Raw genomic sequence first — 14,215 nt, 5'->3', positions numbered from 1 at the left:
TGCTCCGCAACGGGAGAGGCCACAACAGTGAGAGGCCCGCGTACCGCAAAAAAAAGAAAAAGAAAAAAAGCTGCAGGGTGCCCCTCACTCATGAGGACGCCCACAGTCTTCTCTGAGCGTGGCCTTTTGCCTCAATAAACTGTTTCTTTGTTCTCTTTGCTCCTTGGCCTCAGTGTGTATTTTTTTTCCCTTTTTGTTTCTCACACAAATTCTTTTTGGACAAGTTGAACAAGAACATGGACTTTTGATAAAGCTTTTCCAGTATCACCATGATGGTTGATATGCATATGTTTACTTGTTTTCTTGTTTATTGTCTGTCTCCACACCCCACACATACCCAGGCTGCCCACTCTAGGGTGCAGGACTCCGACATCCGCCCCGCCGCACGCTCTGGGCCACGGCAGGCACAGCTCTGGAGGTGTTTTATGAACGAATGGTCAAGGGCATCTTCTCTCACGGGGGAAGGTGAGAAAGTGCCTCTTCCTGCCTTTAATCAAGCCCTTCCCAGCCTTTCTTTGTTCCACATCCTTCTCTAGTGAGCTGGTGTAATAGGGAAGAAACTGTGTATTCTATTACAAGTTTATCACTAAATGGATGTTGCCTATAATCTTAAATTATACATAGTGGCCCATCTCTGAGATCCCTGCCTCCCAGGTAACCAGGGTTAAGCTAAAATACCTTTGTTTAGTTCATAGGAAACATCCTGACCAGGCCCACCTGTGAGTGGCTGCAGGAAGGAAGAAATTAACACATCCCCTATGGAGTCTGGCTGGAGCCAGGACTTTACCCCTGCCCCTTTTAGTATAAAAGAAGCCTGAGGTCTTCCCTGGTGGCGCAGTGGTTGAGAGTCCGCCTGCCGATGCAAGGAGCGTGGGTTCGTGCCCCGGTCCGGGAAGATCCCACGTGCCGCAGAGCGGCTGGGCCCGTGAGCCATGGCCGCTGGGCCTGCGCGTCTGGAGCCTGTGCTCCGCGACGGGAGAGGCCGCAACGGTGAGAGGCCCGCGTACAGGAAAAAAAAAAAAAAAAGAAGAAGACTGAATTCTAACTCGGGGAAGATGGTTCTTTGGGACACGAGTCCACCATCTTCTCGGTCTGCTGGCTTTCCGAATAAAGTCCCTTTTCCTTGTCCCAGCAACTCGTCTCTCAATTTATTGGCCTATCGTGAGGCAAGAAGTACAAGCTTGGGCTTGGTAACACAGAGGCTGAGGTTCCCGCATCGCTAGACCTGCCAAAGCCATCCCAAGTGCCTGTTTGAAGAGGAGCCCAATGAGCACTGTTCTTTCCAAGACTGTGACCCACTTTGCTCCACAACACAAGCCACAGCCTTATAAAAGCCCCACAGAGATGGCAAGACCCGCAGGCAGTCGGAAAAGCTGGTACCACTCACAGTGCCGGCCCAGCTCGTGCTCTAAACCCAATTCTCGATGGGAAGAACCAGAAACATGGGGGGCAGAGAGCTCAGGGAGGCACTTTGTATGTGTCACAGTGACTGGGTGGGGTTCTGAGATGGGCAAGAATCTCTTCTACCCCATCCTGAGAGACTTCCAAATGTCCCTGGATTGGATTTTCAATCATTTAAAATCATTATAAATGTACCGTGGTTTTTAAATATTACAGAATTATAATTTCAAAATTAATTTTTATTACAAGACCCTGTTTATAATTATTTAGCACCTAAAACCCAGCATCATTTTATATGGTTTTTTGGGTTTTTTTACTAAACACTTGATTTTTTAGGACTGCAACTCTCATGTGAAACGCTGGAAAATTGTACTTTGTCGTGTTCCGATTTTACTGAGAGTTGGTCACCAGTTTGGGAGCCCATGTCAGCAGCGACAGTAACAGCACTTTTGATACTTGTATCACCAATACAGCACACCTGTGTCCGTCAGCACGTGTCACTGCCAGGGCCACAGCGCCAGCCTCTGGGGGGCATGTGGCAACACAGTGGTAGATTGGTTACTGAGAAGAGATTGATCAACTAAGCAAAATATAGAGAAGAATGGAAGCCTGGTTTCTCACTGTCAGACAAGGGGTTACAAATACTGAAAGGGAGAAAACTGGCAGGAACCCTGTGTGTAAGATTATCATTGGAGAGGTGAAATCATGGTTTTCAATACTTATGGATAGATACAGAAATGGGTGTAGATATAAATGTGTGTATACACGCATATCTTGCCTAGCTTTATCCACTGACAAGGCCTGGAAGCAATAGCAATCAGCCAGCCCAGCCCGCAGAGCTCAGTTTCTCCCCTAACAGGAACCAGGGCTTCTTGGGGAAATGGCCAATTTCAAGACAGAGGCGTGAAAAGTACAAGATGAGCCTATAACATCTTTTGTGCCAGAAAATAAGGATGTGCTCAGAAATTGATGGGGATAAATCCATTTTATTTGATTTATTGAGCCCCAGAGGGGCTCCCACTGGCTCTGAGATAACTGAACATCAAAATAAATAATGAAAATAACAGTTTAGAACCTATGAAATGAAACAGAAAAACATACAGCTAAAAATGAATGAATAAATAAATGAGGAGAAAAAAACCTATTTACACTAAAATGCCAACTAATAGGGACTTCCCTGGTGGTCCAGTGGCTAAGACTTCACGCTCCCAGTGCAGGGGTCCCAGATTTGATCCCTGGTCGGGGATCTAGATCCCACATGCATGCCGCAACAAAGACCCAGTACAGTCAAATAAATAAATAAATAAAGCCAACTAATAAATGTACAAGGAATGATGGGATTAGAAAAATTATCATTTGACAACCATCACAGTTATTAATCATTTAACCTAGAAGTATCAATAGATGCTAAAACTGGTGGGTAAAAGTTTGAAGAGGCAGGGATACTTACAGAGCCTCAGAGTTCTTCCCCACAAAGCACATAACTACAAAGGGGAAAATGAGTACCTCTACAGCGGAGACGCCTGGCGGATACCACGTTAGTCAAGTGATCAAAGTCACAATGTCACATCACCAGTCATGGGACAAATTCAAGTTGTGTTCTCTCTGATCAGATACAAAGAGGAAAACATAACACAAGGTCTGTGATGTTCCAGCCAAAAATGTATAACCTGAGTCTAATCAAAAGGAAACATTAAACAAACCCGAATGGAGGGCCATTCTACAAAATAGCTAACCTCTACTCTTGGAAAGGGTCAAGGTTATGGACATCAAGGAAAGACTGAGAAACTATCACAGACTGAAGGAGACTTAACAGACCAGACAACTAAATACAACTTGTGATCCTGGACTGGATCCTATGGCTGTAAAGGACGTTACTGGGAAATTGCCAAAGCTTGAAAGGGGGGTTCTGTTGATTAGATGGCAATAACATGTGAGTTTTAACATCCTGATTCTCATGGTGCCTTGTGGTTATGCAGGAGAATGTCCTTGTTTGTAGGTAATACGCTATAAACTATCTGAGATCAGGGGGCATCAGAATGGCAATGTATTCTTGAATGGTTCAGCGGGGGGAAAGAGCTATTTGTACTATTTTTATAATTTTCTGTAAGTACAAAATCATTTCAAAATTAAAATTATCTTTAGCATTAACAATTAAGAAGGAATGATGAGCAAAGAAATTGGTAATTATGTGGGCAAATCCAAATATTGACTATGAAACAATAATAATGTCTAATTTTAGAGGTTAAAAGACCGGACAATAATAGTGCATAAGTTGGATGGGTTATGTTAGGAATTGAAGCATTCTGAGATCCTTTATTATTCAGGAGAGTGGAATGATTATTAAATTTAGATTCTGTTATAAGAATACATGTGAAAAGTCTAGGGTTACCACAAAAAGAATAAACAAACAATGAGAAAAAGGGGGAAGGCAAAAATTAATCCAAAAGAAGGGAAGAAAGAGGAGGAGGAGGGGGAAAGTAAGACCACAGAAAACCCCAAAAAAGATGCGCACGATAAATCCAAGCAGATGGAAACAGAAAGCAAAAACGAATGGTGCTATTAATATGAGAGAAGGTGGGATTTAGGTTAAAAACACTAACTAGAAAACAAGGGACATTATGTAATGATAAAAGTTACATTTATGAAGACGGGGATCTAGATCCCACATGCATGCCGCAACAAAGACCCAGTACAGTCAAATAAATAAATAAATAAAGCCAACTAATAAATGTACAAGGAATGATGGGATTAGAAAAATTATCATTTGACAACCATCACAGTTATTAATCATTTAACCTAGAAGTATCAATAGATGCTAAAACTGGTGGGTAAAAGTTTGAAGAGGCAGGGATACTTACAGAGCCTCAGAGTTCTTCCCCACAAAGCACATAACTACAAAGGGGAAAATGAGTACCTCTACAGCGGAGACGCCTGGTGGATACCACGTTAGTCAAGTGATCAAAGTCACAATGTCACATCACCAGTCATGGGACAAATTCAAGTTGTGTTCTCTCTGATCAGATACAAAGAGGAAAACATAACACAAGGTCTGTGATGTTCCAGCCAAAAATGTATAACCTGAGTCTAATCAAAAGGAAACATTAAACAAACCCGAATGGAGGGCCATTCTACAAAATAGCTAACCTCTACTCTTGGAAAGGGTCAAGGTTATGGACATCAAGGAAAGACTGAGAAACTATCACAGACTGAAGGAGACTTAACAGACCAGACAACTAAATACAACTTGTGATCCTGGACTGGATCCTATGGCTGTAAAGGACGTTACTGGGAAATTGCCAAAGCTTGAAAGGGGGGTTCTGTTGATTAGATGGCAATAACATGTGAGTTTTAACATCCTGATTCTCATGGTGCCTTGTGGTTATGCAGGAGAATGTCCTCGTTTGTAGGTAATACGCTATAAACTATCTGAGATCATGGGGCATCAGAATGGCAATGTATTCTTGAATGGTTCAGCGGGGGGAAAGAGCTATTTGTACTATTCTTATAATTTTCTGTAAGTACAAAATCATTTCAAAATTAAAATTATCTTTAGCATTAACAATTAAGAAGGAATGATGAGCAAAGAAATTGGTAATTATGTGGGCAAATCCAAATATTGACTATGAAACAATAATAATGTCTAATTTTAGAGGTTAAAAGACCGGACAATAATAGTGCATAAGTTGGATGGGTTATGTTAGGAATTGAAGCATTCTGAGATCCTTTATTATTCAGGAGAGTGGAATGATTATTAAATTTAGATTCTGTTATAAGAATACATGTGAAAAGTCTAGGGTTACCACAAAAAGAATAAACAAACAATGAGAAAAAGGGGGAAGGCAAAAATTAATCCAAAAGAAGGGAAGAAAGAGGAGGAGGGGGAAAGTAAGACCACAGAAAACCCCAAATAAGATGCGCACGATAAATCCAGGCAGATGGAAACAGAAAACAAAAACGAATGGTGCTATTAGTATGAGAGAAGTTGGGATTTAGGTTAAAAACACTAACTAGAAAACAAGGGACATTATGTAATGATAAAAGTTACATTTATGAAGACAATGAAATCATTGTAAACCTGTGTCAGAAAACAGCATAGGGAATTTCCCAGCAGTCCAGCGGTTAGGACTTGGCATTTTTCACTGCCGTGGCCTGAGTTCCATCCCTGGTCGGGGAACTAATATCCCTGGAAGGAAGCCACACATCGTGGCCAAAAATGAAAGAAAACAGCATAGCAGCTAAATTGAAACAAAAACTATTAGAAGTGGTAGGAGACCTTGAGAGAGATATATATGTATGTACACATATACAGACCCATACATTAGTATATATACATACACATATATACACATATATGCAAGTATAGTGGGAAACTTCATTATATACAATAAATACAATAAAAATCTTCATTTAGTAGAAATATATCTAGAACTTTATGTCACCTGAATGGTGACAGAACACATCCATAGAACATGTTTCTGTTTTTGTCCATCAAGAAAGCCTTGAGAATATTTTTAAACTAGAGGCTTTAAGACCACATCTTCTAAACATGATCCAAAATGATTAGGAAAAATTAATACAGAGATGAACCAAAATGTTCACGACTTTGAAACTGAGACAAGTTCCTAGCTTACACTTAGCTCAAAAATAAAAAATAAAAAAACAGTGACATGTTATCATGAAAACAAAGAAAAAGAGGACTTTTCATCCCAAAATCTATATGAATCCTCAAAAACATGACACTCGGTGGAAAGTTTATTACTTTAAATGCTTTTGTTATTAAAGTAGAAAGGTGGGGCTTCCCTGGTGGCACAGTGCAGGGGACACGGGTTCGAGCCCTGCTCCGCAGAGATCCCACATGCCGCAGAGCAGCTAAGCCCATGCGCCACAACTACTGAGGCTGCACTCTAGAGCCCGTGAGCCACAACTACTGAGCCCATGTGCCACAACTACTGAAGGCCGCGCTCCGCAACAAGAGAAGCCTCTGCAATAAGAAACCCACACACCACAACGAAGAGTAGCCCCCGCTCGCCGCAACTAGAGAAAGCCCATGCGCAGCATTGAAGACCCAGTGCAACCAAAAATAAATTCAATAAATAAATAATTTTTTAAAATAAAAAATAAAAAAAGTAGAAAGATGAAGAGTAAAAGAATTAATATCTTATATTCATCATGATAAATTAGGAAAGGAAAACAAAATTACTGAAAAGAAACCAAGAGAGGAGGAGTTCCCTGGCAGTCCAGTGGTTAGGATTCTGGGCTTTTACTGCCAGCGTCCTGGGTTCAATCCCTGGTCATGGAACTAAGATCCTGCAAGCCATGCAGCAGTCAAAAAAAAAAAAAAAGAAAAAGAAAAGAAAAGAAAAGAAAAGAAACCGAGAGAGGAAATTAACAATGGTGGAAAGTGAAAAGTGCCGTTGATGGAGGGAGGGCAGGGCTTGAGGACGATCCAGATATTTGCCTCCATCCTTGGGGCACAGAGAAGCCACTGAACAAGGCAATGTGCTCAGAAGGTATTTCCTTAAAAATGGCTGTGGCTGCAGGGTGGAGGGTGGGTGCAGGAGGGGGTGGATAGGGACACACAAGGGTGCAGAGTGGCCCAAGCAAGTCAGAGAACATTGATGGTGGCGGAGAGGGGATGCCGGGGGCACAGACAGCCCTTCTCCAGAAAGACACACAGAGGATTCAGCAGGACTCAGGTGGGACCCTGCACATGTATTTTTCAATAAGATCCCTCGCAGGATTCCCTCAGAGCCACAAATTACTAAATTTACACAAATTACTACACAGCTGTTACTAATCAGAATATAGATGGTTTTAGAAAACGAAAAAATGAAAGAAAACAGCATAGCAGCTAAATAGAAACAAAAACTATTAGAAGTGGTAGGAGACCTTGAGAGAGATATATATGTATGTACACATATACAGACCCATACATTAGTATATATACATACACATATATACACATATATGCAAGTATAGTGGGAAACTTCATTATATACAATAAATACAATAAAAATCTTCATTTAGTAGAAATATATCTAGAACTTTATGTCACCTGAATGGTGACAGAACACATCCATAGAACATGTTTCTGTTTTTGTCCATCAAGAAAGCCTTGAGAATATTTTTAAACTAGAGGCTTTAAGACCACATCTTCTAAACATGATCCAAAATGATTAGGAAAAATTAATACAGAGATGAACCAAAATGTTCACGACTTTGAAACTGAGACAAGTTCCTAGCTTACACTTAGCTCAAAAATAAAAAATAAAAAAACAGTGACATGTTATCATGAAAACAAAGAAAAAGAGGATTTTTCATCCCAAAATCTATATGAATCCTCAAAAACATGACACTCGGTGGAAAGTTTATTACTTTAAATGCTTTTGTTATTAAAGTAGAAAGGTGGGGCTTCCCTGGTGGCACAGTGCAGGGGACACGGGTTCGAGCCCTGCTCCGCAGAGATCCCACATGCCGCAGAGCAGCTAAGCCCATGCGCCACAACTACTGAGGCTGCACTCTAGAGCCCGTGAGCCACAACTACTGAGCCCATGTGCCACAACTACTGAAGGCCGCGCTCCGCAACAAGAGAAGCCTCTGCAATAAGAAACCCACACACCACAACGAAGAGTAGCCCCCGCTCGCCGCAACTAGAGAAAGCCCATGCGCAGCATTGAAGACCCAGTGCAACCAAAAATAAATTCAATAAATAAATAATTTTTTAAAATAAAAAATAAAAAAAGTAGAAAGATGAAGAGTAAAAGAATTAATATCTTATATTCATCATGATAAATTAGGAAAGGAAAACAAAATTACTGAAAAGAAACCAAGAGAGGAGGAGTTCCCTGGCAGTCCAGTGGTTAGGATTCTGGGCTTTTACTGCCAGCGTCCTGGGTTCAATCCCTGGTCATGGAACTAAGATCCTGCAAGCCATGCAGCAGTCAAAAAAAAAAAAAAGAAAAAGAAAAGAAAAGAAAAGAAAAGAAACCGAGAGAGGAAATTAACAATGGTGGAAAGTGAAAAGTGCCGTTGATGGAGGGAGGGCAGGGCTTGAGGACGATCCAGATATTTGCCTCCATCCTTGGGGCACAGAGAAGCCACTGAACAAGGCAATGTGCTCAGAAGGTATTTCCTTAAAAATGGCTGTGGCTGCAGGGTGGAGGGTGGGTGCAGGAGGGGGTGGATAGGGACACACAAGGGTGCAGAGTGGCCCAAGCAAGTCAGAGAACATTGATGGTGGCGGAGAGGGGATGCCGGGGGCACAGACAGCCCTTCTCCAGAAAGACACACAGAGGATTCAGCAGGACTCAGGTGGGACCCTGCACATGTATTTTTCAATAAGATCCCTCGCAGGATTCCCTCAGAGCCACAAATTACTAAATTTACACAAATTACTACACAGCTGTTACTAATCAGAATATAGATGGTTTTAGAAAACGAAACAGACCAGTCAGAGGAATAACGGGAACTGAGGCCCCGTGGATTTGAACATGAGTGTGAGAGTGTGTGTATGTTCGTGCATGTGGGCAATAGTGTGTGTGTGTGTGTGTGTGTGTGTAGTTTCCAGGAGATGATCAAAGAATGCAACATCCATCATGGACCTTGGACATTAAGCAGAAATGTAACCATCATTTTTGAAAACACATGGGTCTCTGGATGTGTTTATCAGATGCCCCAGTATCCAGTAATGGTCAGTGTGAGGACGAAGTAAGACCCCAGCATCAAAGCGCCAAGTTGAGGTGACAGGAAAGGACGAGGGACAGAGGAGACTTCTCCGTGACCCTAAAACCTGAAGGGCCACAGGCTCACTCTGAGTCACTGAGAAAAGGGATTTGGCCCCTACAGCTTGGGAGAAACCCTGGGGTGCATCCATGGAACCCCCGAGTAAGGGCAGCCAACCCCAGTGGACACCAGGAGGTTGTCGGACCATCTCGCTGAGGTCGTGCCGGGAAAGGGCTCCGTCAGTTCTTCCCCTTGACATCTGGTGGTTCCTTCCGGGGCTGTGTTTATTAACAGAAGTCTCCTAAATGGCTGAAGCTAAACAGAAGTCCTAAAACCTGCAAAGCCCTTCAGCCCTGAGATCCTACTCTGGCTGGTGGCCACGAGTATCCATGGCAACCATGGTGGACCACAGAGGAGGGTGCAGACCTCACTGGAAACAAACCCAACGGGAACGTGGCTCTCTCTTGTGTGGAGCGCCCCCAAGTGGTCAATCATGGCAGAGGCGCGAGTGTCCGGGAGACCAAGACTGAGGGATTCTAGGAAAGTGGCCAAAGCTGGGCTTTTCCTGAGCACTCCGCCAAGGGGAAGTGAGTTTCCAACGCTGCAGGTCCCCTCCCTGCCCCACCTTGGCATCTGGCAGTGAGTCATTCTCTGTCTTTGTTCCTTCATCCTCTACTCGCTGGGCCCGGGGGACCCAGGGGTGAGAAGACTCATCAAGCCCCTGCCCTGGAGGAAAGCGTCTGACACCCTGATGAGTGTGCCTAGTTCGCTGGGGTGAAATCATTCAAGTAGTCATTTTACATTTTTATCGTAAAACAAAAGCAGAGAGTTTCTGGAGCAGCACGAACAATGCATAAGAATTTTTCCGGTAAAACGGGAGACTTTCAAGTAATTTTACACTTGGGAGGGTCGTTTCCAGCTCCTTCTCCGTGTTCCGGGAAATGCACATTACTCTTCTGTGTTGACGATTCGTCTGTGGGAACATTTGAAAAGGGTGGCACAGGCTTTAGAATCAGAGAGATCTGGGTTCAAGTCTCAGCTCAGCCTATAACCAGCCATGTGGCCCTAGGTAAGCTGCTTAATATCTCTGAGCCTGTGGCCTCATCTATAAAATGGAGCTTAGGGACTTCCCTGGCGGCCCAGTGGTTAAGACTCCACGCTTCCAATGCAGGGGGTGCGGGTCCCATCCCTGGTCGGGGAACAAAACACACACACACACACACACACACACACACACACACACACAAAATGGAGCTTATATCTATTTTCCACAAGGCAAAGAAACCTTAAACACATTCCTAAATCTCTTAGGAATTTCAGATTACAGTTGATTCTCATTATTCAAAGTAGCTATGTTCTATAAAATCACCACAAACACTGAATTATCAAAACCCAACCATTGCCCGTAGGGAAAATGCACGGTTAGGAAGTCCTGTGAGCCTCTGGTCCAGACATTTTGTCAACCCATCACTACCTAACCTTGTTTTATGCGTGTTTCTGTTCAAAAACACCTCATTTAATATACTTTGTTGACTCATTAATATTGAACCCACAGCAAATGCTTGAAGCTTCCCTAACACAAACGTTTTCTCCCTAAGTCGCATCCCAGTCTTATCGTGCTTGGAAGCAGTAGACAGCATTTCAGCGCTACTCTCGGGGCCATTTTAAACAATAAAATCACCAAGAAAAAGCACAAAGGTGCACAAATCGTGACAGTACGTAGACGTTGAAAAGGACACCTGTTTACAGCACGAGGGCTGAAGCCAGAAGTCAGAGGCCATCCTGCTGGGCCGCAGCCGGGAATCTGCACTTCAGGCAGCTCAGAAGTTCTCGCTGCTCTGCACGTACCCACAAATGACTGGGAAGGCGCGGCAGGTATTGATTTGGGGTTACAAATAAATCTTAGCAAGTAGGTGGGTTTACAAATATGGAATCCGCGAATAATGAGGCTCAGCCGTGTCCGCACTTGGGCGCTCCTCGCCTCCGTCAGCTGTCACCTATTTGGAGCACTGAGCGTTTCGTAGCTTTGGATGGGGGTGCGGGTTTGCCTGGGCTGGGACCCGCGGTGACGGCTTCTCACGGGGTTCACGCAGCAGCAAGCCTTCCCCAGGCTCACATGAACCTTGGCAAAGCCATGATGGAATACCAAGGGCTTGATTTTTCTTTTGTCTTGTTGGGGCTTAGAGCAGGCTGCCCCAAGATATGCCACAATGGCTTATTGATTATTTTGAATTAAAGTTACTTGAGAAACAGCCAGCGGGGAAAAATGATATAAAAAACCACTCTGACCCCCACCCCGCCACTTTCCCCCTGAAAGCAAGAAATAAATCTTCCATGTGAAGGTAGCCTCCCTGTACCAGGAGGATAGAAAGCCTCTTTATCACCAGAGTTAGGGCTCAAGCTAAGAAAGCTGTACAGACTAACTTTGTCACTTCGTTAGCCTGCCACCCCCAAGCACGAGCCTCTTTGTTTTTTTAAATCTTCACAAATAATTCTTTGTCTGAAAATGATATAGAAACAGCCTACTTTGGTCATTTCAGGGGTCCCATTTCTAGGAGACCTTTGTAAGTAAGAACTCAATTGGGTTTTTTTCCCCTGTTGATCTGTCTTGCGTCGATTTAATTATCAGACCAGTCAAGAGAGCCCAAGAGGGGTGGGGGGAGGGGGAATCTCCCCTTCCTGACAGCCTGAGGAGCATTTGGGTGATCTTCTATCCTCGGTCTTCCCTCTTCGATTTTCTCTCTAATGAGAAAAGCAATAAAAAGAGATCAAAGTCCACCTCTGGGGCCTGTGGTCATCCATACTCAAGAGAGAGACCAGAGACATTGGCCCCCAGCCACACGGGGGCCACTGCTCCCTGATCCAGGGCAGAGAGCACACCAGCTAAGCCCCCATTGCCCACACACCCACCCCCTGCCCAGAGCTGCCTCTAAACAGCTCCAATTCCTCAAAGCAGTACCAGCTACCTAGTCTGTGGGATCCTGGCAAAATGAACATGAAGGGCCCCAGTTGCAAATTATTAAGAATTTCAAAGAACATTAGACCAAGCCTGGGCCCTTCTAAGTATGGGGCCCCGCTTCAAAGCCTTAATCCCCCCGGCCCTTCTCCTGCCCAAACCCTACCATCCTGGCGGTCCTTGCTGCCCTGGCCAGCAACCCTTGTCCATTTCCCAGGGTGGCCAGCAGACTCCACCCACTGATGGCGCAGGGGCGGGGCAGGGGCAGGTTCTGGGTCTCCAGCGGGAGATACGTTATCTGTTCTGGTGACCACCCCTTCCCCGCCTCCCCTGCCCACTCCTGGGTAGGACAGGTCTGTTAACTGTGTCAGGATCTGAACCTGAACAGGGGGTGGGGGGGTGCTGCTCGGGAGTGGTTAGCAGACTAGTCAGGCCCAGAGCTGTAGGAGAAGCTTTGCCTACAGGCGCCGGGCCCTCCAAGCTGAAGCAGCTTGTCCGGGAGAACAGACACCTCCCCACCGCATACTCTCCCCCTGCCCTGTGACCGCCGCACTGATGGAGCCCACCGAGAAGGCCCTCGCCTTCTGCATGTGCCGATGACAGCTCCTACCCCCACTCTGTTGCGATTCTCCATTTATGGGTTTACGACCCCCACCCCACTGACTCCCTGTCCCGAGAAGGGAACCACGACTTACTCTTCTTGGAGTTACCAGCTCCTGGGCCAGCACCACTGGATCGCTTTACCCGAGGGTGCCCCCCGCAGTGTTTTCAGGAGCCGGTGCGCCCCTTCCCTCCAGGCTGATCCCTTAGCACGGCTTCCTGTGATGAGCCCCAGGGGATCATAAGGAGAGCCCCCGTGGAGACCGGGCCGGATCACGGGAAGCTCCTCCCGGGCCATGCCACTGAGACAGGTCCTACCATCCTCCTGTGGTTTCTTCACCAAAATTCTCCACAGTGATTCCTTACAAGAAAGCAGAGAGGGAGGAGGTCCTGCAGGCGCCAGTCCACGTGAGAGGCCTCCAGAGGGTCATCTCTAGCTACGGGATGGGCAGAGGTCCTGCAGGGAGGCCGACGAAGGCAGCGAGAGGAGGGGCAGAGAATTCCAGCAACTTCTCCGAGCGGGGCACTTTGAGGAGGGGGAGGGAACCCTAGGCTGGATTTATGGAATTGCTGTCAGAACAGCAAGAGGGCCAGAGTGACAGGGCAACAGGGAAAGGGGCCTTGGGAATCAAAAGCCTACAAAGGGGCCGGGAAAAGGGCCTCTCGGGACAAATTACAACAGTAAACCGTCTGGAGCCTGGGCTGTGGGGCCGGCACTGTTCTGGGTGCCTCCCGGGCCTCAACTCACTTCACCCTCACATGCGCCTGGTGATTATCCCCACTCTACAGATGCGGACACTGAGGCTCAAGAGGTGAATTGACTGGTCCCCGACCATGATCAAGCGGCCAGTGGCAGCCAAGCCCGGATGGAACTTGTGGGTGGGGTTAGGGGGGGCCTCCAGATTCCGTGTAACCTCTCCCCTCACTGCCCCTCGAACAGAATGAGAGCCCGTTGTCAGTCTCACCCTTGCTCCTTCCCTTTCAGTCTGTCAAAAAAAGGAGTGACGGGCTTCCCTGGAGGCGCAGTGGTTGAGAGTCCGCCTGCCGATGCGGGCGACACGGGTTCGGGCCCCGGTCCGGGAGGATCCCACATACCGCGGAGCGGCTGGGCCCGTGAGCCACAACTACTGAGCCTGCGCGTCCGGAGCCTGTGCTCCGCAACAAGAGGCCACAGCAGTGAGAGGCCCGCGTACCGCAAAAAAAAAAAAAAAAAAAAAAAAAAAAGAAAAGTAGTGATTAGATTGTTAGACTTCCCTTGACCTAGTTACGTAAATTATCAGCCTTGGTGTCTCCATCTCTAAGATGGAAACGGTGTCCTCCACCCTCCTCCTAGAGCTGTGTCCTTGACCGTGTCATTACTGATAACAGCAGCCCTCCGCCATCTCCGTGCCTCACCTCCCACCCTCTCGCCGCCACCAGCTCTCTTCTCCTAGGACCGAAGCCCCAACAATTCCGCAGCCCCTCACCCCGCCCTCCCTTTCACCGGTACCCACCTCAGCGCGCCCCAGCCACCCCCCTGCACATGTGCTCATC

This window comes from Physeter macrocephalus, chromosome 16 (assembly GCF_002837175.3).
Source record: "Physeter macrocephalus isolate SW-GA chromosome 16, ASM283717v5, whole genome shotgun sequence".
Lineage (NCBI taxonomy): Eukaryota > Metazoa > Chordata > Mammalia > Artiodactyla > Physeteridae > Physeter > Physeter macrocephalus.
Note: the sequence above shows the minus strand (reverse complement) of the source record.